At 38.5% G+C, this 26,783-nt stretch overlaps 1 long non-coding RNA gene and 1 pseudogene across 1 annotated transcript in view; one reads left to right on the top strand and one right to left on the bottom strand.

Annotated features, from left to right (window-relative positions):
* Positions 1 to 467: 467 nt before the first annotated feature.
* Positions 468 to 4,866, top strand: LOC125403350 (tear acid lipase-like protein; annotated as a pseudogene).
* A 7,046-nt stretch (positions 4,867 to 11,912) lies between these two features.
* LOC125403483 (uncharacterized) overlaps positions 11,913 to 26,783 on the bottom strand; it is a 39,113-nt gene continuing 24,242 nt past the window's right edge. Inside the window, exon 3 of the long non-coding RNA XR_007232969.3 lies at positions 11,913 to 12,104. This is a non-coding gene — a long non-coding RNA (uncharacterized LOC125403483). The remainder of the gene's footprint in view (positions 12,105 to 26,783) is intronic.

Raw genomic sequence — 26,783 nt, 5'->3', positions numbered from 1 at the left:
CTCCTAGCCTTTCTCTCTTGTCACCCTGGAGGGGGTCTGTATTAGCATACTCAGCAGATGAGAAATACTCATTACTAAACCAGGTAATTTAGGGCAGTTCCCTAAGTACTTTCTGTGAGTTTTTCCAAAAAGACTGAGTTATTTAATGAAAACCTTGATGGGAAAGAGAGAGAGAAATGGTTTTTATGAGAAGTGAGTCAGTTATCTTTCATTTCTTCCAAGCTGTTCTTTGAGATGGAAGGAGGTACTGCTCAGACTCTTATTAGGTGATGAGACTAACTTTCAATTTGGAGGGTTACAGGTGGATTAATGTGCATCCAGTAAGCTGAGCTCACATTGTGACATTTATTACAGCATGCTAACTATGTTTTCCCAGCAGATTTAAAATGCAGTTGCTACTGCTAACAATGTGCATCCTCCTTACACTGGAGAAGACACTCTGCTTCTTTAAACTGAAAACCAGGAATCCCGAAGCCAATATGAATGTTGTAAGCTCCTATTGTCCCTAACAAAAAATATTTTGTCATGCATTCTTTTTAAACTAATGTATTTTTTATGGTTTAAAAATTTCTTCGTATACATTATAGTAATCCAAAGCAAAAATATTATGTTTTGAGAATCATAGAAATGATCAACTAAGAAAACTCATGAAATTCAGTACTTTGCATTTTTTTTCTAGAGTTAGATTATATCCTACTGGGGTTATCCAAGTGAAGAATATGAGGTTGTGACTGAAGATGGTTACATCCTCCCAATTAACCATATTTCTTATGGAAAGAGTAATCTGAGTAATTCAGGTAAGATTCAAGTGAGAGAAAAATGCACTGAGCTAAATATAATTTATCCAGGGTTTCGTAAGGCTACTTCTAAACTAAGTGGCTAAGAGCTCCCTGAGTCCATTATGTAAAGAGGTACTAAGCGACACCTGTATGGTGAGAAAGGTGGGTATAGTCTGCCTCGGAATTTAGCTGTCTGAAATGAAGGAGGGAAAACTGCACTCGGCACACTGATTCTGTAGGTTAATATGGTTGGAGAGAGAAAGTTCTCCCTAGACTAATGTATTTGAATCCTTGGTGTCACATACTGATGTTCTTTGGGGAACTTTAGGTAGGGCACCTTTGCTGGAGGAAGTGCATAGTATGGGGCAGGCTTTAGATGAAATGTATCAAGGCCTCTAACTTCTCTCTCTCTGCTCATGCTTGTGTTGGAAGATGTTAGCTTTTAGCTTTTTGTTCCTATAACCATTCCTGCTCATTGCTGCACTACCTCCATGCCATAATGGATATTTATCTCTCTGGAAATATAAACCTAAATTAACGTTTTCCTCTACAAGTTACCTTGCTCATGGTATTTTATCAAAGCAACAGAAAAATAATTAATACAGGTGCTTTAGCATTATGATAGTATTATCATTACTGTTTCTGAGGACAGAGGAAAGCTGTTCTACTCTGTGTCTAGGTCTTGATTCTCAGACTGACTATACAAATACTGAACAAGTTCAAGGATCTCCCCCCTTAGCAATCTGCTTAGTAATGTTTTGGGTCTAGAATATTCCTAATTACATATATTTCTCATGATACTAAAGTTTCATGAGATAAAAACTCCTTATCAGAAAAGAACATAACTGTGAAATTCTAGGAATAAAATATATTCAGTAGTGTATTTCTGTAAGAGTAAAATAGAGCAGGAGAAGGCCATGATCTTACAGGTGCCACAATTCTTTTGTCATGAAGAATATGGACTAGTGTTTCCTAACATGACAAGAGGTGTAATAAAGTCTTAACTCACCTCTTTGAGTTACATGTCAATTGACTTCAGCTGTACAATGAAGATTTCAAAATTCCATTGTAAAATATCTTCTGGGAGTGAGAGTAGGCAAGCAGAAGGTAATGCGATTTATATGAGCAAATTATATTTTCTAAATTTGAAAATGTCATAGTTCACCCATGGGTTAACACACTCAAATAATGGTGGTGGTAACAAAAATATCATTAGGGGCTTGAAGATGACTCACTCATTACTTAAGAGCACTGACTATTTTTCCAGATTCAATTCTGAGTACCTACACGGCAGATCACAACTATTTGTAACTCTCCATGTAGGGGATCCAACACCCTCTTCTGTCAGCTATGGGCACCTGGTACAAATGTGGAACATAGGAAAACATACAGGCAAAACACCAATACACATAAATTTAACTAAGCTACTTAATAATAGTAATAATCATAATAATAATAGTAGTACTATTACTACTATTACAAGTAGTAACAGCCATACTTTCAGCACCAAAGCCAGTAGTTTACTTGCAACATGGATGGACATTAACTTCTGGCATCTGGGTTGCCAACCTTCCTAGCAACAGTATGGACTTCCTGCTGGCAGATGCTGGTTATGATGTGTGGATGGGAAATAGCAGAGGCAATATCTATGCCAGGAAACATGTGTACATGAACCCAAATTTTAAAGAATTCTGGGCATTTAGGAAGGAAGAGATACTTGGTGGAGTGTGTTATTCCCAACAGCTGTGCTCATGTATTAGTTTAGTTTTATTTATGTATGTGAAGTGCCCTTGGAAACCAGAGGTTGATCAATTATCTCCCTTAAGTGATTGTCATCATATTTTTGGACACATGGTCTCTCACTGAGCCTGGAGTGTCCCAATTCAGTGGACCACTCGGCCAGTAAGCTCCAAGGAGTCTCCTTAATCTACCTCCCCAATGCAGGGATTTCCCACTGCTACCACTGGATCAACTTTTATTGTTAACTGGGTTCTGGGCATCAAGGTTCTGTGTTTCCATGGAAAACATTGTACTAACTGGAAAATCTCCCCAGCTAAATGTGTTGAAGATTTTTGATGTTAACATAAATTCCTTGAACTAGAATGGAAACTTCCTTAACATGTCTAATTGGTAGAAAATTTAGTTGAATTGATTCCTGATATATCAATCCTTCAATATTCAGATCTTTTTGGCAGATTTACTGATTTCCTGTAAAAGTTTAGATTATGCTTCTTATTTACATTATGGAAATATTGAATGTTTGTAATGTCAAAGAAATTTGACTGTAGAAAAAACACGCTTTGAAATTTAGCTGAAAATTTATCTGGCTATGGCCATAGCAAGTTTTCTCAGCTCCATGCCATCTTCAGAATCATAGGAACATAACAGGTATTTTGAGAGCACTGAATGAACTGGCAGTCTCAAGCAGGGACATAGGTAGTATCTGATCAATGTTCTCTTAGTACCCAGAACTCACTCCCTAATACTTCCTAAGGTCATAATATAAAACACACTGTAAATTCTAATTACTCATAAATAATTAAGGTTTTTGGTGTACTTTTAATGCAGTTTTGACGAAATGATAAAATATGATCTTCCAGCCACCATTGATTTCATCCTTCAGAACACGGGACAAAAGCAGTTGTACTATGTCGGCTACTCCCAGGGCAGTACTATTGGTATGTTGAGTAAAATCCGATCATATTGTGTTTTGGGGTAATTAAGAAATTCCTTTAAAAATAATTTCATTGTTAGAAATATCAATTACAAACTTGTCAAATGACACAAGAAATTCAAAGCAGGAGAGAACTCTGGTCTCTTACTTTACTTTCTTTCGGCATTTGGAGCATTTTCGTCAAATCCACAATTGGCCCAAAAAAATCAAAATCCACTTCTCATTGGCTCCGGTTTGTACTGGCAGATACATAACAAGTGCTCTTTGGATGTTTGTATACATCCCACCAACAGTGTTCAAGGTTTGATTCTCTTGACTGTATTTCAAGAAGTAGCTTTGACATGGTTTTCAGAATGAGGAAGAATAGCTAAGTGAGAGAGGAGAGACACTGTTGCTCTTGTTCTGATTGCTCTGATTTTTTAAACTGGCCACAGCCCAGCCCGCTCTGTAGCTGGGGATGCATCTTGTAAGGTGCTGAACTGCCAACCATGTATTTCTTCTTACCCATCTGCCCTCCTTGTCTTTTGAAATTCTTATTAGTGCTTCCTATTATATGCACATGTGTAATCTAAATTTTACCAACTTTACCATCGTAACCTTTAATTCTTCTCAGTTTTCAGTCGAATGGATATGTGTGGTTTTTTTCTCCTGTGTTCCCCACTGTCTTGCCACTCCTTACTCTATGTTCTGTTCTTGAAGTCATTATATAATTAGATGGCTCATGTATAAATGTGACAAAATCTGTAGGTAACAAAATGTTAATGATGTGGTAACAAAAGTTAAGTAAAGCCACTGGAAATTTTACATCTAAAGCAGCAATAATGGCCTTTTTCCTACCAAAGTTGCCTTTGGTCATAGTCTTTGTCATAGCAATAGAAAAGAAACTAGGACAGTGATGCGTGTGTGTGTGTGTGTGTGTCTGTGTGTGTGCATGCACACGTACCTGTTTGCCACAGACCACTTAGGGAGTAAGGGTCTACTTGGGAGTGTGATTTCTTTATTAAGGTGGAATCTTAATAATTTTAATTTGCATTTGTCAACTCACTAGAGATTTTGAACTTTTTATCTATTGATGATCCTAGTCTACATAGTTTGCGATTTATCTATTTGTTTTGTTATTTATTTATCAGGTCTTTGTAGGTTTTTCATTTATTAAGTTTTTCTAAGGTCTTTACTACTACAAGTTTTTCTTTACTTCCTTGTTTAGATTTATTCCTAAGTAATTAAATGCTTTGGAGCTGGTTTGAATGGGATTTTTTTTTCACCCTGATTTTCTTTTCATTGTGTTCATAACTGGCATATAGGAAAACTGATAACTGTGCTTATTAGTTTTGTTTCTTGTTTTTCCAGAAAATGTTTATTAGTACCGAGAGTGTTCTGGTTGAGTTTTTACAGTCTCTCATGTTGCAGTAAGAAGAACGCTTGTTTGTTTCTCAGCTGCTGGCAGCTCAGACCCAAAAATAATCACACAAAACCTGTATTAATTAAAACACTGCTTGGTCCCTTAGCTCTAGCATTTTATTGAATAACACTTATATTTTAATTTAACCCATTTCTAGTAATCTATGTATTGCCATGTGGCTGTGACTTACCAGGTAAAGCTCTGGCATCTGTCTCCAGCAGGGCTCCATAGTTTCTCTTTAACTCCTCCTCCTCTCTCCCAGCATTCCCTGCCTACCTCTGTTCCCCTATAGCTCTGCTATAGGCCCAAAGCAGTTCCTTTATTAACCAATGGTATACATAACATAAAGAGGAGAATACCATATCACTCATATAGAAGATTGTACTATCTGCAATTATGTATAATTTGATTACATCTTTATATTACTTTAATGTGGAGGGCCGGACCACATTCTCCATTGCTTCTAGGAACAAAGGTAGAGATTGACCTCTGTGACCCCAAGGTGTGGCGGCACACGCCTTTAATCTCAGCGCATGTGCTTTGTAACTCTCTACCGCTGCGTCCCTGCCTACTCCCGAGGTTTCACCTGGGACTGGGAGCAGTCAGCCAATCCGGGAATGACACGTCCAGGGCAGGGTCTGTTTCCTTTATAAGGGATGGGTTCCATCTTATCTGGGTCCCCACGGCCGTGTTGGCTTATGCTCTGCTCCCAAGAGACATAAAGCTATTCTGCAGAAGGATCCTAGTGTTCCGTGTGGTTCTTGCTGGCGAGACGGTAGCGCGGGACATCTGGTGCCGAAGCCCTCGGGACGCCGAGGAATCTTGACCACCGCACCGACGGGGATCTCTTGGATTCACTTTGGATTCAGGAAGGATTCAGAACTGCAGGGTCTGCATGTCAGAGAGGTAATGTCTGTTCCTGGATTTTTCGGTTTTGAGCTCGACTTGTCTCCGCATTAGGAAGGTTTCATACAGGCCTTGATGCTTATCTTAGCAATTCTCTTATTTTCCATCAAAAATTGCTTAAAAGATGAATCTTGCCAAGCGGTTGTTGCAAGGGCGGAGGAAATTCAGGACAGAATATCAGAAACTGAATGCAGTGGGAGGTTAGACGCGCGCGTGAGAGAAAAAATTAAGGAAAAAGGACCCTCCAGGAATTCTAAGGAAACAGAAATGGGGGAGAATATTGGCCCACAAGGCCAAAAGTTTTCTGCAGGAGAAGAGGAAGGAGAAATGGATACAGAGGAGGAAGTAGAATTAGCCAACGGCAGGGCCATGAGGTTATCCCAAACGGTCCATCCGCCTCATTATAGGCTACACCTTCCCTCAATTGCCCCTTCGGCGCCTCCTTATGAGGAAAGCCTTGGGCTAAAGACCTTTTCATTTATCCCTGATAAGGTCAAGAGAAAGCTACACTTGGCTTTCCCCGTTTATGAAGGGGAAAACGGGCGATTACATGCACCTGTGGAGTACAACCAAATTAAAGAGTTAGCAGAGTCAGTCAGAAAGTATGGAGTGACTGCTAATTTTACCTTAGCCCAGTTGGATAGATTGGCCTTGTCTGCCATGACTCCAGCGGACTGGGAAACAGTTGCAAAAGCATCGCTCATCAGCATGGGTCAATATTTGGAATGGAAAGCGCTGTGGCACGAGGCAGCCCAGGAACAGGCCAGAGCTAACGCTCAGGCCTTAATTCCAGAACAACAGCAATGGACATTTGACCTCCTGACTGGGCGAGGGCACTATGCCGCTGCCCAGACAAACTACCCTTACGGCGCCTACCGCCAGATAGCCGATACAGCTGTAAGAGCATGGAAAGCCTTGTCAAAAAAGGGAGAAGGGAGCACTCCGCTCACTAAGATTATACAAGGGACTCAGGAGCCTTTTTCAGATTTCGTGGCAAGAATGATTGAGGAAGCAGGACGCATTTTTGGCGATACTGATACGGCCACGCCCCTAATTGAGCAGCTCATTTTTGAGCAAGCCACGCAGGAGTGCCGTGCCACCATAGCACCTAGGAAAAATAAAGGGCTACAGGACTGGCTCAGGGTCTGTAGAGAACTAGGAGGACCCCTGACGAATGCAGGTTTGGCTGCAGCCATCATGCAATCACAAAAACACCATTTTAAAGGGCCAGACAGAAGAGTTTGTTTTAAATGTGGGAAGCCAGGACACTTAAAAAGGGACTGTAGGTTATCGGAAAAGGAGAGAGCGCCCCCTATGCTTTGCTCACGCTGTGGTAAAGGTTATCATAGGGCAGAGCTCTGCTACTCCGTTAGGGGCGCCCATGGTAAGATCCTCCCACCATTAGGAAACCCACAGATTGATAATCCAAAAAACGGGATGGCGGGCCCTTGGTCCCAGGGCCCCCAAAAATATGGGAACAAGTTCGCCAGGGCAATGACCGAGGGACCCTCGGAGGCAGAACAAGGGTGGACTTGTGTGCCTCCACCGACTTCTTATTAATGCCTCAAATGGGGGTACAGCCCGTCCCTGTGCAGCTGCCTGAGCCCCTACCCCCTGGAAGCGTGGGCCTGCTTTTAGAACGTGGCTCGCTTACCCTACAGGGATTAATCGTCCACCCAGGTCTCGTTGATAGTCAGCACACTGCTGAGATACAAGCCCTATGCTCTTGCCCTAGTGGAGTTTTTTCCATCAGTAAAGGAGACAGGATAGCTCAATTACTGCTTCTTCCGGCAGACATCCACCAGAGGCCGGAGAATAGATTAATGGGGTCAACAGGACAGGATTCAGCTTACTTGGTTGTTAGCCTTCAAGATCGACCCAAACTGCCCCTTTGGGTCAATGGTAAATGCTTCAAAGGCATTTTGGACACCGGCGCAGACAAAAGTATTATCTCGTCGCGCTGGTGGCCACAGTCCTGGCCAGTTACTGAGTCGTCTCATGCCCTACAGGGCTTGGGCTACAGTGCAAATCCCACCATTAGCTCCACCAGATTAACCTGGGAAACAGATGAAGGGCAGTCAGGATATTTTACACCATATGTCCTCCCCCTGCCGGTCAACTTATGGGGAAGAGACGTGATGCAGGGCATGGGATTGACCCTATCTAATGCATATTCATCTCGGGCCCAAGATATAATGATCAAAATGGGTCATAGGCCAGGAAGGGACTTGGGTCGCTCCCAGCAGGGAATACGGGAGCCAATAAATCCCAAACCTAATATCAGCAAACAGGGCCTGGGTTTTTCCTAGGCGCCACTGGGGCAGCACGGCCCATACCGTGGAAAACAGAGACCCCCGTATGGGTTCCCCAGTGGCCACTTACCTCTGAGAAGCTGGAAGCAGTGAATCAGCTAGTTAAGGAGCAGTTGGCTCTGGGACACATAGAACCATCCACCTCTCCGTGGAATACACCCATTTTTGTCATTAGAAAGAAATCCGGAAGGTGGCGCTTGCTGCATGATTTGAGAGCCGTTAATGAACAAATGCACCTCTTTGGGCCTGTGCAGCGAGGACTCCCGGTGCTTTCAGCTTTGCCCAAAAATTGGAGTTTGGTAATAATAGATATTAAGGATTGTTTCTTTTCTATTCCCTTGCATCCTGCTGATAGGCCTCGCTTTGCTTTCGCGGTTCCTTCAGTTAATCATATAGAGCCTGATAAGCGTTTTCAATGGAAAAACCTCCCTCAGGGTATGTGTCTCAGTCCGACCATTTGTCAGATGTTTGTGCAGGAGGCTCTTAAACCGCTTCGTGAACGGTTTCCATGTTTGCTCGTGGTTCATTATATGGATGATGTCCTTATGTGTCATGAGGACTTACAGGTCCTAAAGGAAGCCTACCCACTACTCGTTAAAAGTTTACAGCTATGGGGTCTTCAAATAGCCGCTGAGAAGGTCCAGATTGCAGATACTGGCCAATTTTTAGGTTCTGTTATTCTTCCTGAAAAGATTTTGCCTCAAAAAATAAAAATTTATAGAGATGATTTGCGAACGTTAAATGATTTCCAAAAGTTGTTAGGAGATATTAATTGGCTGCGACCGTTTTTAAAAATCCCCTCTGCTGATTTGAAGCCATTGTTTGATATCTTGGAAGGGGATAATCATATTACTTCCCCTCGGGCCTTGACGCCGGCAGCAGAGGCAGCCTTGTTGCTAGTGGAGGAATCCATTAAGGAGGCACAGCTGTGCCGTATTGATGAGACTCAACCATTTGCTTTATGCGTGTTTAAAACAAGAAAGTTACCCACCGCTGTGCTATGGCAGGACGGACCGTTACTGTGGATCCATCCGCATGCTTCTCCTAACAAAAGTATTGAGTGGTATCCCGCCGCTATAGCTCAAATTGCCCTTAAAGGCCTTAAAATGTCTGTTAGTCATTTTGGCAAGCACCCAGAGGTTATGATAATTCCTTATACCTCCTCTCAGGTACAAACTTTGGCCGCTGCCTCTGACGATTGGGCCATTTTGGTTACCATCTTTTCAGGGAAAATTGATAATCATTATCCTAGACATCCTCTATTGCAGTTTGCTGCATGTCATCCCATTGTGTTTCCCCGAGCTACATCTTTTGCTCCGTTAAAAGACGGGATAACCGTTTATACAGATGGCTCCAAGAATGGTGTGGGAGCCTATGTTGTCGGTTCTAAAACATATATAAAGAACTTTTCTGCCACCTTGCCCCAGGTGGTGGAATGTATGGTGGTTTTAGAGGTTCTTCAAAGATTTCCTTGTCCCCTTAATATTGTTTCTGATTCTGCCTATGTGGTTAACGCTGTTAAATTATTAGAGGCCGCTGGAATTATAAAACCTACTAGTACAGTGGCAGCTCTTTTCCAGAGGATACAGGATTGCTTATTAAGTAGGAGAGCTCCATTTTTTATCACACACATAAGAGCACATTCGGGGCTTCCAGGCCCAATGAGTTTGGGCAATGACCTGGCTGATCGTGCTACGCGGCTTGCTGCAGTAGCTCTTGCCTCCCCGTTGCAGACCGCTAAAACCTTTCATGATAATTTTCATGTTACAGCTGAAACCCTGCGCAAACGTTTTTCTCTTACCAGAAAAGAGGCTCGTGATATTGTAACTCAATGTCATAGCTGTTGCCAGTTTCTTCCTATCAGACACACTGGCGTGAACCCTAGAGGGATTACGCCTTTGCAAATATGGCAGATGGACGTAACTCATATCACTGCCTTTGGAAAACTTCAGTATGTGCATGTGTCAATTGACACATGCTCTGGCATTATTCATGCCACACCGCTTACAGGAGAAAAAACCTCTTATGTCATTCAACATTGCCTTGAGGCATGGAGTGCTTGGGGCAAGCCCACATTTTTAAAAACGGATAATGGGCCTGCCTATACTTCTCAAAAGTTTAAGCAATTCTGTGCGCAGATGCAAGTCACCCACATTACAGGCCTGCCTTATAACCCCCAGGGGCAAGGTATCATAGAACGAGCGCATCGCACCCTCAAATCTTATCTACTTAAGCAGAAAGGGGGAATATTGACAGAGCTGCCCACGACACCAAGGGTGGCCATCGCCATGGCTCTGTTCACCATAAATTTTTTAAATCTGGATGATAATGGCCAAAATGCTGCAACACGACATTGTTCGGATTCGCAGCGGCCCAAAGATTTGGTTAAGTGGAAAGATGTGCTTTCTAATGAATGGAAAGGCCCGGATCCCATCTTATTGAGATCCAGGGGAGCTGTTTGTGTTTTCCCACAGGATCAAGAAAGCCCATTCTGGCTGCCAGAGCGATTGACCCGAACAGTGAAGAGTGATCCACAACACACGGATTCGCCTGAGGACCTGGCTGCTGTTCCTCTTGCCATTTTGCGGATGGATGACAGAGCACCGATGGAGGACACTCTCAGCCTTCCTGAAGTTGTTACCAGTCAACCATAGGATGGCTGTGTCTCCCCGATTTTTTACAACCAATAAGATTTTGGGCCCCCTCCCTACTGTCCTAGAGATGATTTATAAGCTTGGCCGTAGGACTTCAGTCCTGGGCCGTGTCTCTCATTCCCCTACTTCAAAGAATGGGTGGGGGTGGAAATGTTTTGGAACAGTCCTATGCTATGGATTAGTGTTTTTCCTATGGATGGTCTGCTGACTCAAATCCTAAAATTGTAGGGACAAAGTGGTTATTGCACAAGCGCTGGCTGCCCTGAAACAGGGGGCCTCTACTGATGTGTGGTTATCTAAAGCAGTAGGGTTTAAGCCAACCAGCTCCTGCACCCCTAGGACTGTGGTCCATTGCACAGGGTGGAGTGCTTGGCTTAGCTAGCCCTGAAGGTTGTCGAGCTGAAGAGCATCGCACAGAGAATGGCCCTCTCTGAGAGATAAGTCGCTCTGCTTAAGGGTTTTCTGCTGTATATTCCCTTTCCCAGAAAAATGGCAGAGGGCAGGCCGGATAGGTTCCAGGTGTCATGAGCCTAGGGACAGATTCCGTATAAGCCCATTTTTATGTTTTCATTTTGGGAAGTGCGACCTCTATCTTTACCTTCCTAGGGAGTTGCCTTTCTGCAAAGAAGTAAAAAAAGGGGGATATGTGGAGGGCCGGACCACATTCTCCATTGCTTCTAGGAACAAAGGTAGAGATTGACCTCTGTGACCCCAAGGTGTGGCGGCACACGCCTTTAATCTCAGCGCACGTGCTTTGTAACTCTCTACCGCTGCGTCCCTGCCTACTCCCGAGGTTTCACCTGGGACTGGGAGCAGTCAGCCAATCCGGGAATGACACGTCCAGGGCAGGGTCTGTTTCCTTTATAAGGGATGGGTTCCATCTTATCTGGGTCCCCACGGCCGTGTTGGCTTATGCTCTGCTCCCAAGAGACATAAAGCTATTCTGCAGAAGGATCCTAGTGTTCCGTGTGGTTCTTGCTGGCGAGACGGTAGCGCGGGACACTTTAAATATAATATACATGCTTATGTTATATTTATATATATCTTTAATTTCTTTCCCTTATCTTTATTGATTTATTAAGAATTGAAGAATTATATGAATTAAAAGGGAGAAAGTAGGTAACATTAATTCATTCCTGATTTAATGGCAAATGTGAATTTCTTTCATTCAGTACAATTGTTGATGTGGGTTTGTGATAGGTACTGAGTTATGTTCCTTCTAATGCTATTTCTTGAGTGATTTTTGTCCTGGCATCCATTGATTACTGGGTATTTTTGAAGAGTCTTCAACCAATTCATTCCACCCTAGTTATTGCAACTGCTTGTATACAAAGAAAAATTGATGGTCAGGTCTTGTTTCTCAAACTGCTGAAGAAGCTGGAGAGAGAAGAAAATGATAATCTAGCCAGGTCTCACCATACATCACCCTCAGTGAGAGTCAGCATTTCTATAAACACAATAGGAATTGTTGCATGCATTTGATAAATTCCAAAGATATCATAAATTGACTCTGACCATTTTTAGGAACTTTCACTAAAATTCCCAAAGAATTGATTTGGGGTAGAAGACACATACCTGACAAATTTAGGATTTTTTTTTGTATTTTTGAAAAGAACTTGATTTCTCCAGGATTTGTATTCATGGACAGAAGTTTCTTGTCATTCAAACATATTCTATTTCAAATTCCCATAGGTAGGTTTTTTTCTTTACATGCAAACTGAATACACTCATAATGAATTATTTTTTCATGATGTACATTTCTTTAATAATTCAGTTCTGCATACCAAATCACTCATCTCAACAAGAACACGTTAGGTACCATGGATATTCATTTAGATCATTTAATCTGTGGGTCAATCCTTTTAATATTTTTTCATATTTAATTTTAGAAGCCATATCATTCATTAATGGAATTAATTTATACATTTATATCTTAATATATCCATTGCCATTATTGTTTTCAATGTTTGTTGACAAATTTATAAATTGATATAACCACCACTGAATATACAGAAAATTTTCATTAATCTAGGAAATTCATTACACTCAAAAATAATATTTTCTTGTTGAATTGGTAAAAAGTGTTTTTATTGCATGCAATTTCATTGGAAAATTTTCCTCAATCAAGTATAAAAGGTATCGTCCTGAACTAAATCATGACACAATTCATCAATATTTTACAGGATCACTTTTCGATCCCTTCTCTTCTTGTTTGGAAAGACAGTCTCCTTCTAACAGCTGGTCTTCACTTATGTCATTTTCAGATACTGACTGGAGAAAAGGACTTTGTATCCCCTTCACAAGCCAACTATATTGGTCAGTTTATCTGCCAGAATGAACCACTTGGAACCATTTGTAATAATATACTTTCATTATTATTTGAATATAATCCAAAAAATTTAAATGAGGTATGATTTTGGTTTTAAGTTATTTTTTCTGTTGATGGTATAATTGTGATGTATTATTATCTCCAAAGGTAAATAATAAAACCTAGACAATTTGTCCACCCAGCATACTATTATCTTAACTTATTTTATGTAATTAATGTAAGTCAGTATTCACCAAACATACAATTTCTAATGTAAAAACACACAGTTTCATGGAATTCATAAATCTTTCTGAATATCACATTTTCAAGATTTTTAAGCTGTATCTTTCACCTTCATTTTAGTAGATTGGTGTCAGTAATCTTATCACTGGTCACTCATTTAAAAGGTTCTTTGAGAAAATGTAATTTTGCTAACTAATTTCTTACACAAAAAATTAGATTTTATTCTGCAGTGAAATTTTACTCTTTCCAAACTGATCAAAGGGTTAAATCACAGAAATAAAACTACTGCTTGTACTGGCACCCCTTCCCTTTAAATGGACATCGTGCTCAGCCTAGATATAGTAGAGAGGGCCTTGTTCCTGCCTCAAAGTAGTGTGCTTAACCCTCTCTGAGGAGTAGATTGCAGAGAAGGTGGAAGGAATCGGAAGAGAGGAGGGAATGGGAACTGGATTGGTATGTAAAATGAAAAGAGATAGTTTTGGTTTTGGTTTTTTTTTAATAAAATTAAATTTAAGAAGAAGCCAAAGTTCTACTATCTTGAAAGCTTCCTGTTTCTGAAAAATTCTACTTATTTACCAATACACATTATGCTTACTTTCCTCTAGAGCTGGATGGACGTGTACTTGGGGCAGTGTCCAGTAGGAACATCAGCTCAAAGTATACTGCACTATTCCCAGGTGTAATTCCTTCCTTCTTTGATCTTTTGTTCTTTGAAACATGCCATCTTTACTTATATTTGTGTGGTTTTCTAGCCAAAGCATTTCACCTTTTTAAGCATTAAGGAATACATTCTCCAATGCCAATAGGTAATTTGAGGGACGTAAGTATGTGTGAGCAGAATTATCTCATCTTTAAGTCCTCAGAAGTTATATTTCTTTTCAAAAATGAAATTTCATCCCATTTTTTAATGTTAAATTAACACCAATTTTTACAAGTTCCAGGGAATGGTGAATGATAAGTATTTCAAAAGCCTATTATGTGGTCTTAAAAATTAAGAAATGTTTTGTCCTTCCTTACTCAAAAACAAACAAAAATATTTGCACTAATGGTAGAATTAAGTTGTGCACATTTTCAGTAAAATAGATTTAGCCAGAAATAATTATAGTAAATAAATTATCCAGTCCTCAGATATAAATTGGATAAAATCTTGCTTGTGTAGCTCCTAGATTTAATACAGAGATTTATTGTTTTATTTTAATTTCAGAAACAATATTTAGAGAGTTCCTCAATCTTAGTGTTTCCACTTTAGCAAATGTCTTTTTAGTTACATATGTCTGAAGATCAGACTGCTGCTATAACCACATTCCTTATTTTTCTCAAATCAGCAGAATTAACAATTATATTAACAAATGTTTCAACACAAATCTGTGTTATTTCTTGTGTCTTCTCTCGTAGATAAAATTGAGAAGATTTTAGTGCGAAGTCTAATGAATGAAAATTTTAGCCACATGTCACAGTGTTGAATGAAAATGCTAATTTCATGAGTTTTAAATATTGTTTGATGCCAGTTGAATTATAAACCACCAAAGCAATCTTTATACTATTAGAAAATGGACATTACATATATATATATATATATATATATATATATATATATATATATAATTTTTCAAGTAAGGTTGTTTTTACTTGAACTCTCCTAATTCAAAAGATTTTGTTTAAAATTATCTATAAGTTGAAATTGATTTGTCATGATATACAAAACATAATATTATTAGGACTTGCCTTTAAAATAAGAACAATTATTTGCTCATCATGAAATTATAATAAAAGTTATTTTGAATCAATTTTTAGATATTTTCTTAGGGGACAGCATAACAAGTTAAACAGTTAAAAATTATTAAAATGTGTGGAAAGTATCATTTGAAATGTTAACATTTCAATACTTGTTATACTTATTAGACATAACCTATAGGAAAACATTTTGTAGATGCTTAGCTGGTGGCACCTAGAATTGGGGGCAACAGTAGTCGTATTATGGAACACACTGGATTTTCACCCAACAGCTATATTATCAAAAGAGACAGTAAGCTTATAGTAATTTCTGATTCTATTTTTTAAACAATAATGTGTTTTGTCCTTTTAAGCTCGCTAATAAAGGTACATTTCAAGCTTATGACTGGGGAAGTCCACTTCTAAACACGCAACACTACAATCAAGTAAGTTTCCTTTATTCAAATGCATTGACTCTTCCCTGTGGGAAAGAACAGATCTAACCAAATACTCAGATTCAAAAGATGGTGGAATTGCTTTACATTTCCCAGGAATATGAGGAAGAGAGAACCTGGGATGCGCTGACAACAACGTGGTAACTAGCTCTCTGGCAAAGCACTGTGCAAGGCACATCCCTGTGAACCATGTCATTTGAATTTCACACTCTGCGAACTGCCAGACATTATTGCTCCCATAATCTCATACATAAAGAAACTAAAATCTGGAGAGCTTTAAGTTTTGAATAATCACTCAGTTTATCTCAGTTAAGGCATGATAAATAATCTGTTCCTAAATGAAAATAAAAGTTGAGATTTCATAAATAAGCTAATGGTTTAATCAGGTATCACCCTTATCACTTCATTGGATAGAATTTTTATGTGTTATCTTTTCTCGTTTTCCTTCAGACCACACCTCCATTTTACAAGGTGGAGAACATGAAGGTCCCAACTGTCATGTGGAGTGGCGGACGGGATACTTTGTCAAATCCAAAAGATGTTGCATATTTAGAACCTAATATCTCTAAGCTCGTTTACCATAAGAGGATTCCTGACTACAATCATAATGATTTTGTATTAGGTTTAGATGCTTTTCATCAAGTTTTCAGTGAAATTTTATCATTCATCAATAAAGATCAATCACATTGAATCTTTTATAATTTCTTGTGTGGTTTCTTTTTTGTTGCTCATTTATTTGTTTGTAGGGTTTTTTTAAAAATCTCTTCCTTTTCTCTGTATAAACAATTTCTCAGTTGTCTCTTTATTCTTATTTCTTTTGATTTGCAAATTATTGAATCATTTTTCTAAAAGTAGGAGCATTAGTAAAATATTTCCTTCACCACAACTGCTGTCTGAAATTAGAGTCATGAAATTAGAAATTAGTCCTGAGAGCAGAGATCATTTAAGAATGGGGCCTGTGTTTCATATGAAGAAAGTGAAGAAAGGTACTCCTGAAATAAGGCAGGTTGTGATACGTCTATGTGAAATATCAAATCAAAAAAGGGGTTAACAGTGTGTTCCAGTTTTTGAAAAGTAAATCAAGTAGGAACTTGTCAACCAAGACTCTTGGTTATTGAATATCTCAGGAATTTACTGAATTTTTACCTGGTGGTGCTCAAAGCACCTTGTTGCAGTAGGACTAACAAGAAAATAAGGCAAGCTGTGAGGGCAGAGTACTATTATAAATCTTTACCATTCATCCAAAAACACTAAGACACAAGAGGTAAATTAATCTGGATTTTTCTCCATCCAAAATTTTGATACGTATTCCATCACCTCGCTTGATAGGCTTAATTATAGAATCCCATCCATCAGTTTGAGAAATGGGAGAAATAAAAAGTGGAGGAAATAATAGCAGAGCAAAGAAAAGAATGAACTAGGAGCAGTAACACAAACATGGAATGTGGAGTGATGGCTAAAACAGAAGGAATATATGTAATGCCTCACTCATGAGAGATTGAGTAAATATCTTTTATAAAAATCTAAGAAAACCTACATCAGTTCCTAGATGAACTACATCAAAACCACCTTCCTCTCAAACAAAATTTGAAAAAAAAAGACTGAGAGCAACAAGAAGCATACAGCTTTACCTGTTTAATAAAAGAATTCTTGGGGTATGGTCTCTGTTACCAAAACATATAAAGTCCTTAATTTAAGATGCCCTTCTTTATCTCATGTAATTTCTGTCTATAACCAATAGACATGACGAAACTTCCAAGATCAAACAGGGAATGATTATGAGCTCCCAGTACACTGTGCCACTTGTTTTACGTGCCTATTATTTTTAATCTCTACACAATATAACTTGTAGGAATAACTGCTTTCAGTAACAACTGCAGATCTAAGGAAAGGACATACTGCTATGGAAAATACTGGAAATCTTAATTTCACAAAATTTATGTGAAGGAAAAACTTGTAAATGAAAATTCTACTGGGATGGACAGAGCTATGTAGTGGAGCTATCACTTTAGTAAAAGTTTCATCATATATTATTCTAATCATCTCTGTAATCAGAGTCCAGAGACACCTCCCTGAGCACCAAGGACGCAGTCTGTTAGAATTTTTAGTGCTAATTTTTAACAACTGATCAAGTTCCAGGCTATTGATAACTATTAATGTTTGTCATTTATGTAGTAATCCAGAAGCAGGCACCCTGTAGACAGGGTCGATGCTGGAAAAATAAATTAATCATAATTTGTTTGGTCAAAAAATTGAATAATTTTGGATAAAATAACATCTTCTCTACTTTTCAGAGAACTCATAGGCCCAGGAAAACTTGAATAACTTCCCTCAGTTTGGACAATTATAATTATTCCTAAAGTGTTCCTGGAGACGCACAGAGAATGAGAGAATGACCCCATTGCTTAAGTGGCATCACTGGAGGGGTCTATTGGAGACCTAATGCTAGTAGAGGTTAATGACTCTTAAGCAACGGGGAATGTAGGGGAAATAAAAAGGCAAAAGAAAACACTAAATGTTATCTCATTTGGCTTTCTGTATGGGGAATTTAAAGTGAAGTAGATAACAAGGGTCCAATGAATTATAGCATCTCAACAGAAATAGTTAATAAACTTAATTTTAATGAGTCTATGAAATTCTGTTTGTATCATGTTTTCAAAAAATAATAATGCAATGAGGGAGAGGTGATTCAGTGATTAAGAGTGTGCACTGCTCAAGTAGGCGACCCCAGTTCAGGGTCATATGGTTTTTACTTAATAATAAAGAAAGTCGTTGGACTATATCTATGCCAGAGGATTATACTCATTTTCACAGACTGCAAATCTCCCTCTAGTGGTAATATAGGGAATCAGTAGAAGAGTAAAAACTTCCTTTAAGGGAGGTATTGTTTTAGAATCTGAGTAAAATATAGCAACATAGAAAAATATGTTATGTTTTAGGGAAGACAATAGGAATTAAAGTCATTTAGCAGAAAGAAACCACTAAGCAGACTGAAAAATTAGATATGAGGCCAGGAGAAAGTGTAGGTGGCAGCCACAATAACTAGATTCTAGTTTGGCAGATTTCAAAAAAAAAAAAAGAGCCATTTACAGAGATCCTTGCCATAAATTAATCAAGATTGTAGGTAAAGGGCAAATTCATTATGTAACATTTAGTTTGAAAAATTACAGTAGTCAATTTGAGCTCTATAAAAAGTTGGCTAAATCTAGCTAGAATTAAGGTGTGAAGTTTGTGCAAGAGAATAAATTCTGGTGTCATTAATGTAAGAATCATATGTGAAGTTATGAACTAAGTATAATATACTGGAGACAATTTCAAGTTAGAAGAGAACCTGTTACTTCTCCTTCAGTAACTTGATGTTCACAAGATGTTAGAAGATGGTAATGAAAAACACAAACAATTATCAATCACCCATGTCAATTAGACAACCCCAGATTTATTTATACATATATAAAAAGACAGGATGGTTTGTGAAAATCGCACAGATCTGTTTGATAAGTCTGTTATATTTATTAATAACATCTTATTGCAATGTTAACCAAATATGTTTTAAAACTCATTCCTTGAAAATTTATTTCAATACAACTAGGATGTATTGGATGCCACTTATAATAGTTGATTAATAGCAAAATCAAGCAAGGGACAGAATATGACTAGACATTACTAAAAAAAATTGTGAATCAAGCATTTGGTCAATGAATGAAAACAGCATGTGCTGAGTTACAAAAAAGTTCATGGGACACATGCTTCAATCTCCTTGAATAATTTTTGCCTAAAGCTTAAGAGTTGAGTTCCGTCTGAAAAGCAATGCTATGGTTAACCCTGAGGTTCTCAGCCACCAGTGATGTAAACATTTTGTACTTAGCTATGCGATTTAATCCCATAGCCATGATCTCTTTGGTTATCCTCATTCATGCATTGTGGCACACATATATCTAGGATAATCTTTGCTCCTTTTAGGCTCTATAAATGTAAAATAAGAATCATTAAAATATCCATGAAGATAAATTCAATTTTTACATACCTCAAATAAAGCCCAATTATTGACCCAGAGAAAGTTGTGTAACTGAAAGTTTCCATTCTTGTTCTCCAGTCATTGCTTTCTCCGGGGAATCAGAATCTATTTACATTTCCTCTGATCTTGTTCAAAAAACACAGAAACTAGGAAACACTCTGTGCAGTATTCTGATAAATAGATCCTTGGGGTGCAAGCATTGCCATTGCTGATCAATGGGAATGTTTCTTTTATTTTCCTATCAGTTACTATACAACAGGGATGAACTCTGCAACATATCCATTATAGTAGGAAATATTCACACTGCTTAATTTTGAAATATTTCCCAAAGGATCATGTATTGAATACTTGGTTCCCAACATGTAGAATCATTTTGGGAAGTTTGGCGAAATTTAGGTAGTAGATCTCATTGTAGGTAATAGGTCACTGCATTGTGACCTTGAGGGTTATATCTTACTCTGATTTCTCTCCACCTTTGTCTCTCTTTGTCTCTGTCTCTCTTTTTCCTACTCAGCTGCTGTACCCTACTGCCTCACTACTACCCTAATGTAGGAGCCTGTGGATCATGACTATGAAGCTTCTGAAACCTTGAGTCCAAACAAATCCTGTTTCCCTCAGGTTTGTGTCACAATGATGGAAGTCCAGCTAAGAGAGCTTTAGGAAAGAAACTGTATGAATAGAGGGCAATGCCTCAGACTGTGAGGAGGATGCTATGGAGTTAGAGCAACAGAGGAGTGAGTGGTTAAAGTTTATGTTCTTCACCAGACAGAAAAGGAGTTCGCTTAGAGCTGGGCAAAGCCAGAGATGTGATTTGACCTTTTAACATCCTGGGATATCAGGAAAGAAGGGAATAAGAGAGAGTGAGAAAGAGAGAGGCCCACCACAAGTATCTGACCATGCATGCCTAGGGTGCCAAGGTTCCATAACCTCCCAACTCATTAAGGTCTTTTGGGTATACAGTGTACAAGTCCTTTGAATGTGATCCATATGTTTGAACATTGCAGAATCCTGCTAAATTTACACTACCTTTTCGGAAGCTCATATCCTGGTTTGTGATTTCTGTGTAGACAAAGTTGGGTTCCTCTTCAGATACCAAGTTGACAAGAGGTTATATTGAACTTCATTGTAAATCTTTCTATATAGATATTTGACACCATTTTCTAGATTTATTAGCATAACAAAAGCACTAAGGAGGTGACCATATATCTGTGATGTTTGGGTTTCCCATGCAAAGAAGACGAAGCCCTCCTTTGTGTTGATGCAATGCTATGGAAATTCCTCTTACATCCTAAGAGACAGAACTTTTGTTGGACCTCACATCCAGAGTTAAGAATGCACTTGAGGATACTTAATTTTGTTAGCCTATTGCATACTCAGCCTATTTGCTTAACCACATTTTTAAGAAAGCAATGTAAGCACTAACCTTATCTGCCTTAGATTTTCCATGTAATCAACTTTCACGACCTAAACTAATACACAGTTGTAATCTTAAATTATGTACTCTTGTATGCCCCTGATTCACAACAATGCATGTATATCATTTGCTGAAGGCAGCAAATGCAGGAGAAATCTTCTATAATTAATATATTTTTGATTGGTTGAGAAGCTAGGATATTTGTAGTACTGTCTGTTGTTTGAGTCAGTTAGAGTCAGTTACTTAATCTCTTGTAAAATTCTGTTAATGATTTCTGTGAAGTATACCATTTTTCCCTGTGTGATGCTTTCTTTACTGTTCAATAAACACAAGGAGAAGATCTTTGTTAGGGACACACACAGACAGAGCACCACATATACAACCATGCAACAGACAGAAATGCACACACACACACACACACACACAATCTCACATGGAAACAGAAACAGGAACAGAAACAGCCCCCATGCAGGCACAGATTCAGACTCATATAACAGACAAAGAACAGAAGATGCAGGAAGCATGAATAGATAACTCAAAACTGGGTTCACATTGGCTAAACAACTCCAAGAGGGATGGTGCTCTTGTTTCTTTCCTTATTGCAACACTATTGCATTGTTGGACTGGGAGTTCATCACCAACACCTTCAGTCCACACTCTTTGGATGGACAAGATACAAAAGTTAAAAGGTATTAGTGGGCTGCCACCATTCAAACTGTCAAAAACCTTGTTCCATGCAGACAAATGCTTTTAATTAATGTTATGGGCTTCCCTCTTTCTCTTTCTGAGACGTCATGAGGCCTGGCATTTGTATTCTATGAGAACAACATGATCTATGTCCATCTTAGAATGCCAGACTGCTGCCAAATGGTTGTTCTTCACCAAGTACGTTCTTAAGTCAAAGCTATCAACCCAATCCTCTCCTGTGCACACACCACCCAATTATTCAAATTTTGATCTAATTTGTGCCAGTATTTCTTCTTGAAAACAAACTTTCAAAATATATGCTCATCCAGCTACACTGGCCTGTTGCAGTATTTTACTGTTAATAAACACATCATTAGGGTCTTATTTAACATTTTAACATTATTTTTTTCTACAAATATGTATCTTACACGAGGCAGTAAATCAGCCCCTGGTACATTAATATAAGCCTTGATTATCCTATTAATATGAACTAAGAGATGCAGATTTGCATGACTTTTTCTAACATTCTACTTTCTTCTACCATATGGAGTGTTCTGAAAGAATTGTCAAGATACTGTCCTAGAAGAGCGCTCTCCATTACTCACTGCTACTGTTCTTAATCACCTCTGAGAAGCATAATAGGGAAGGGGGGATGATGCAGGTGGGGATTTTTGTACTATATTTTTCAAATTTAGACCATTCCATGATAAACAAGATTTTCATTTAACTAAAATTAATAATCTAGCTAGAGTGCTTGACTTAATCACGGGAATCAGTTCTACCCCTGGTAAGCCTGATAACTGGGTCTCAAGAGTGAAGTCAATGTGCTGAGAACTTAGGATTGAATTACTTGTTTTAGTTTATGAGCTAAGTTGTCTATAGCCACTCATCAGCATGAATGTCCAAGAGGTAGATGAGACTTTTAGTGATGAGCAGGTATGGTGGGGATTAGAACCTACATTTCCTGGTGGCTTAGTCATGTAGGGAAAGCAGTGCTGAGAGAAAAGTTCATAGCTCTAAGTGCCCACATTTTAAAAACGGAGAAAGCTCACATTAGAGACTTAACAGCACAGCTGGAAGCTATAGAAAAAAAGATGCAGACTCACCCTGGAGGAGCAGAAGACTGGAAATAATCAAACTGAGGGCTGAAGTCAACAAAATAGAAACATAGAAAACAGTCCAAAAAAAATCAATGAAACAAAGAGCTGGTTCTTTGAGAAAGTCAACAAGACTGACAAACCTTTATCCAAACTAATCAAAAGGCAGAGAGAGAACATGCAAATTACCAAGATCAGAAATGTAAAGGGGGACATAGCAACATACACTGAGGAAATTTAGAGAATCATTATGTCTTACTGCAAAAGCTTATATGCCACAAAGCTAAGAATGTAAAAGAAATGGACTTGTTTTTAGATAAATACCTTTACCAAAATTAAATCAAGACCAGGTGAACAATTTAAATAGACCTGTAAGTCATGAGGAAATAGAAACTGTCATAAAAAACCTCCCAACCAAAAAAAAAAGTCCAAGATCAGATGGTTTTAATGTAGAATTTTATCAGAACTTCCAAGAAGAGTTGATACCTATACTCCTTAATGTGTTTCACATAATAGAAACAGAAGAGTCATTGCCAAACTCTTTTTATGAAACCACAGACACCCTGATTACAAAACCACACAAGACCCAACCAAGAAAGACAATTACAGACCAATCTCACTCATGAACATCGATGTAAAAATTCTCAATAAAATTCTGGCACACAGAATCCAAGAACACATTAAAAAATTATCCATTAAGAGCAAGTAGGCTTCATCCCAGAGATGCAGGGCTGGTTCAACATATGAAAATCTATCATATAAATAAACTGAAAGAAAAAACCATATGATCATTTCATTAGATGCTGAAAAAGCATTTGACAAAATTCAACACCCCTTTATGATAAAGGTCTTGGAGAGGTTAGGGATACAAGGATCATACCTAAATATAATAAAAGCAATATATAGCAAGTCAACAGCTAATATCAAATTAAATGGAGAGAAACTCAACGCCATTCCAATAAAATCAGGAACATGACAATACTGTCCACTCTCATCACATCTCTTCAACATAATGCTTGAAGTTATAGCAATAGCAATAAGACAACATAAGGAGATCAAGGGGATTCGAACCAAAAAGGAAGAAGTCAAGCTTTCATTATTTGCAGATGATATGATAGTGTACATTGTACATTAGTGACCCGAAAACCTCTACCAAAGAACTTCTACAGCTGATAAATACCTTCAGTGATGTGGCAGGTTACAAGATGAACTCAAAAAAAAATCAGTAGCCCTCTGGTGTGGGAGAATTGTCTGTATTCTGTCAATCATGTTTTAAATAAACGCTGAACAAGCTGCCCCCCCCCCATGTTACAGCCCTCCTATACACAAAGGATAGAGAAGCAGAGAGGGAAATCAGAGAAACTTCACTTTTTATGATAGCCACAAATAACATAAAGTATCTGGGGTAACTTTAACCAAGGAAGTGAAAGATCTATTTGACAAGAACTTTAAGGCATTGAAGAAAGAAATTGAAGAAGACACCAGAAAATGGAAGGATCTCCGATGCTCTTGGATTGGGAGGATCAACATAGTAAAAATGACAATTCTCCAAAGGCAATCTATAAATTCAACACAATTCCCATCAAAATCCCAACAAAATTCTTCACAGACCTTGAGAGAACAATAATCAACTTTATATGGAAAAACAAAAAACCCTGGACAGCCAAAACAATCCTATACAATAAAGGAACTTCTGGAGGCATTACCATCACTGACATCAAACTCTATTACAGAGCTACAGTAATGAAAACAGCTTGGTATTGGCATAAAAACAGAGAAGTCGACCAATGGAATTGAATAGAAGACCCAAATATTAACCCACAAACCTATGAACATCTGACTTTTGACAAAGGAGCTAAAAGTATACAATGGAAGAAAGAAAGAATCTTTTACAAATGGTGCTGGCATAACTGGATGTCAACCTGTAGAAGAATGAAAATAGATCCATATCTATCACCATGCACAGAACTCAAGTACAAATGGATTAAAGAACATTGAACCTGATAGAAGAGAAAGTGGGAAGTAGACTACAACACATGGGCACAGGAGACCACTTCCTACATAAAACCCCCATAGCACAGACAATAATGGCAACAGTGAGTAACTGTGACCTCCTAAAACTGAAAAGCAAAGGGCACTGTCATTAAGACAAAAAGGCATCCTACTGAATGGGAGAAGATCTTCACCAACCCTGCATCAGACAAAGGTCTGATCTCCAAAATATATAAATAACTCAAGAAACTAGACTTTAAAATTCTTATTAACCCAATTAAAAAATGGGGTGCTGAATTGAACAGAGAATTCTCAACAGAAGTCCAAATTTCTAAATTTGTAACTCATTATGCTTTAAATAAAGAGTTCAGCATTATGAAAAGGAAAAAACAAATGTACAGAAATAAGGATTTTTGTGATACAAAGATTAATTTGTAGATTATTGAACAAATATGAACAATAACAACAAAAACACTAATCTCAAAGTCTAGACACTAAGAATGAACCCAATCTTTGCTGATGTCACCAGAACAATAATTATAAATTTATCACAGTTTAGAGACTGGCTTGTTCTGTTCTGTTCTACTTCTTATCCAAGCTCTTTACTATTAGGATCCCAAAGGAGCAGAGCAAAGGGCACACTTCAGCTTAATGTCTTTCTGTGCAAAAGAATCAAGCCTGTGGGTTTCAACAGGAAGTTGGACTTTATCCAAGATATAATTAAACTTCACTTAAATGTGTTGATTACAATTTGAAATCAAAAGCTTTATGATAACAGGATTATGACCCTGTCACGACATGTATTCTGGCGGATAAACTGTTTTATTTCTCTTTGCCTTCCCACTTGTTGTAAATATTTGTCTTTTTTAGATGACTTTTCCTAAGAGTGAACAGTGGCTACCTTTGTAGTAAAGTCTGATAAAGAAGTTAAACATTGGAAAGCTCTCCAGATGGGAATGGTTCTAAAACATTTTTTTTTTTAAGTTTCATTCCACTGCTGAGTTACCTGCTAAAATCCTTAATCTCAACTTCATGGTTCCCACACTGGTCTTTGTAAATACCGTCTTTAGCTTTTAAATAAGAAAACCATGGGCCATCAGTGTGTATGTTTAAGTCATAGATACAAACATTTGCTGTGTCTCAAAGTATGAGGGGTAACCAGTTTTATAAAAATTGTTGAAGTTTTTTTGTAGAGTTAGGAAATAAACCATGAGGCCAGTGAGATGCCTCAACCAATGAAAAAGGGCACTTGTGATCAACCCTGATTGTTAAGAGGAATCCTCGTGTGTCTGTTTAATGGATATCAAGAATTTATTAAGATAGGAAAGGGAGGATGTACTTACGAATATGGGATATGATAAACCCAGTTGCAGAGTCCTTGGAAAGATGGGGACCAACCACATACTGCTTCAGATCACCTGACCCAGTCTTCACCACCCAAGAGAGCACAACCCCCTCCCTCCTTCCTTATAAGAAGTCACATAGGCAGACAAGAAGTATCACCCAAGGACATGGGTGGAGTGAATACCCTCTACCTATGATGACTTTGATCCCCAGAGCCCACAAGGTAGAAAGAGAGAATCAACTCTAAGTCATTACCTGACCTCTATAGATACACTGTGGCAGCATAGACAGACAGACAGACACACACACACACAAACAAACACACACACACACACACACACACACACACACATGCACGCACACACGCACGGTGAAAAACCTTCAAATGAAAAATTTCAAACCTTGCAAATGTGCAGTGCCCTCAGAGGCTGTAAGAGAGCATTGGATCCCATAAAATGGAGATGCAGGTAGGTGGCTGTGAGCCACCAAATGGGAGCAGGGAACCAATCCCAAGTTCTACACAAGAGCAGTAAATGTTCTAAACCACCAAGTCCTTACCTCCAGCCTCCAGAGGGAAGTTATAAATCGGTCTTTCTCCCACCGAACAAACACAAAAACCTGATGCAATTGTGTGACTTCAGTGATGACTTCAGAATAAAAAAAAAAGAGCATTAATATCCAAAATGAACTTAAACATTCATGAATTCATTAGGGGAAAATCCTAGGGGGAAAAAGCCTATCTCAGTAGGATAGAATAAAGAACAACAGCAATTCTCACCACAAATGCT

This window comes from Myodes glareolus, chromosome 7 (genome assembly GCF_982192425.1).
Source record: "Myodes glareolus chromosome 7, mMyoGla1.1, whole genome shotgun sequence".
Lineage (NCBI taxonomy): Eukaryota > Metazoa > Chordata > Mammalia > Rodentia > Cricetidae > Myodes > Myodes glareolus.
Note: the sequence above shows the minus strand (reverse complement) of the source record. Positions and strands in the feature narration are given on the sequence as shown.